The 2,688-nt window shown below is 51.6% G+C and overlaps 1 protein-coding gene across 3 annotated transcripts in view; it reads left to right on the top strand.

The window, feature by feature from the left end:
- TATDN1 (TatD DNase domain containing 1) overlaps window positions 1–2,688 on the top strand; it is a 42,486-nt gene that overhangs the window by 12,116 nt on the left and 27,682 nt on the right. The window lies entirely within an intron of this gene.

Raw genomic sequence — 2,688 nt, 5'->3', positions numbered from 1 at the left:
AGCCAACAGGTCAAGAAGAGCATGGCCCCTACTTGGCCACTCCAGCACTTGCACTAGGAAGTTGTCCCCAACACTCCAAATCTTTCTGGATTGCCTGTATTGCTCCCTCATCCGACCCTAACTGAAGTTTTCAATGAAAACCAGGGCCTGTAATCGGGAAACTTCCAATAGCTGTTTGAAGAAAGCCTTTTTCCTAGTCTGGTGGTCTATAGCAGCCCCCCACTGCAACATCACCCTTGTTGCGCTAAGTCATTTCCCATCTTCAGTCATTTCCCTAATTTAATCATTATATTAAAGACACCTAATCAAAATACATCACATTGTATAACACAGTTCTTCAGCTTTTAACTGTTTTTTGGAGATCCTAGATCTTTTGTATGTTTATCAGTGAAAATCTCTTTCTCTCTCCCCACCTCCCCCACAACTACTTTTCCTCTCCCTCTATCCCTCTCTCTTATCCTTTCCTCTTTCTCTATCTTTTGGTGAGGAAAAAGTCCAACCTTCACTTTAAAATTTCCTCATTCTCCAGTGCAAAAAGTGAGAAAATGAAAAAATGAGTGTTTATTTCCCACTGAAACACAAATAATATTATGTTGAGAAAAAGCAGTATTTCATTTTTTTAAAAATCTTTTACTAAATATGCATAGGCATTTAGGGAAGTTGAAGAGAAGCTTGACAAGTAAGAAACTAAGCGTCTGTGCATCTTATTTGGTTATAATGCCATGTTTGCTCTGCATGTGCTAATTCTTAAAGAGGAAGCAATGTAGCTACCGAAGGGTGGTACTGCTACCTAAGGGTGTCAGTAATCTCTGGTGAGCCCACTAATTTTAAGTGAGCTTTGGCATGCCTTTGTATCACATCCTTAGGCACTGCATCTACCTTTTTGTCTTTGTGGCAGTGCACCTTCAGGTGCTTGCCACTTTAAGGGCCTGAGCAAGCTGTGAGGCAGCCTGCAGGTGACTGCAGAGCCAATCAGGCAGTGACATGATAGCCAGGAGGCCACCTGATTGGAGCAGCCTCAGAATAAAAGCAGGCCCTGAGGAGTAGAGCTGGCAGTTGCAACTAGGGGGGCCAAAGGGTGGACATCTCCCAAACAGAGTACTGCTGCTCCCAGGATGTTCTGGAGGTCAAGGGTAGGCACTATGGGGAAGGAGGAGGTTCCTAGGGACCTAGAGGGGTGCCAAGCCCCAAGGAAATGGCTGTGAGCCTAAGGAGAGCTCGGCCAGCCTAGGAAAGGGGCTTAGAGAGTGGGGGCCTACTGAGGGGCTGGGCAAACCCCTGATTAGAACTGCCTGTAACCGAGGCCAGGGGCTCAGAGGAGCCCAGTGGAGTGAAGGGCTGCCGGATAGAAGATCTCTAGGGTTTTAGGTAAGCCTGTGGGAGTTGATGGCTTCATGGTGGGGCCCAAGGGGGGACCCCTGATGAATAGGGAGGTCAGCTGCTGCTACACTGATACCAGGGAATCTCAATTGGTCAAAGCAAAGGGGCTAGGGCTGAAAGGCCAAAGGGCAAGTAAGCCTACCACGAGGGGCAAGCCAGGGCTGCGGAGAGCTACTGGCACCCTAACTGGCCTGGAGAAGGGGCCAGAGCCTAAAAGAGGCTGAAGGTCCCTTCGATGGGGGAGGACATCACTGCCAAGAGAGGATAGGTAGTCAGCCGGCCAGTACACTCGTATGATGGATGTTGAAGCCCAGCCTCTTGATGGGAGGTGCCCTGCAAGGGGGCCTGAGAGAGTTGGGGACTGGCTGAGAGGAAGGTTAAGAGATTTTGAAGGAAGCTGCAACAGAGTGCCCGGGAGTGAGCAACCCAGGGAGAACATCCAGGAGCCCAGTGAGTGGAGGTAAGACCAGGGCAGGTGGCCTGCAGTGGTCCTGGGGCATGACCTGAAACTATACCCCGCTGGGGAGGATGGTGTGGCATGGCAGTCCGCAGGTAATGCCATGCCAGTGCCTCCTTAGTGAACAGCAAGTATGGGGCGCCGGAAAGCCTCAGCTGCCACTGTCTTGCCGGTAACCCTGTGAAGGAGAAAGCCTAGGGGAGCACACCCTGAGAGAAAAGCAACAGGCTCGGGCAACAGCACGGAGGCCAGGAAGGCCCAAAGTTGGAGAGAAAGATGCTTGGGCAACAACATGGAGGCCAGGAGGGCCTGAGGCCCAATGCCTGAGAGTGAGGCTTGGGCAACAACACGGGGGCCAGAAAGACCCGAGGCCTAAATGAGAGTGGGGCCTAGTGGGAGGTCCGAAGGAGAGTGAGGTCCTGGCACGTCGACAGAGACCTGAGGCCCAAAGGCCATAATTCCCTGCAGCCCCAGTGAGGGGGCAAAGTAGTGACCCCAGTGAGGGGGCTCTGTGAGAGGGGTTAGGAGCCCAGAGTGCATGTGGGAGTAGAGACCCCAGTGATGGGGCATGTTGCCAAGGTAAGTCTGAGGACACCTGAGGCCAAGTTTGGGCCAGAGGCCAAGTGCAGTCCAGCAGTGGGGCCAGAGGAGTAATAGCGAAAGTGATTGTGGATGCCATCTGCAAGGCATGGGACATGGTAGGTCGGAGCCGTGTATTACGCCCTTGGCATCAGGGCATTAAATCAGGCCTCCTGCCTAGAAAAAACTATTTCAGTAGTTGACTGGCAACTATAGGCTGTTAAAAGACTGACGGGCAACTATAGGCCTGTCAGTCTTACCTCAATCCTAGG

This window comes from Gavialis gangeticus, unplaced genomic scaffold (assembly GCF_001723915.1).
Source record: "Gavialis gangeticus isolate Ggan-Ray unplaced genomic scaffold, GavGan_comp1, whole genome shotgun sequence".
Classification (NCBI taxonomy): domain Eukaryota; kingdom Metazoa; phylum Chordata; order Crocodylia; family Gavialidae; genus Gavialis; species Gavialis gangeticus.
Note: the sequence above shows the minus strand (reverse complement) of the source record. Positions and strands in the feature narration are given on the sequence as shown.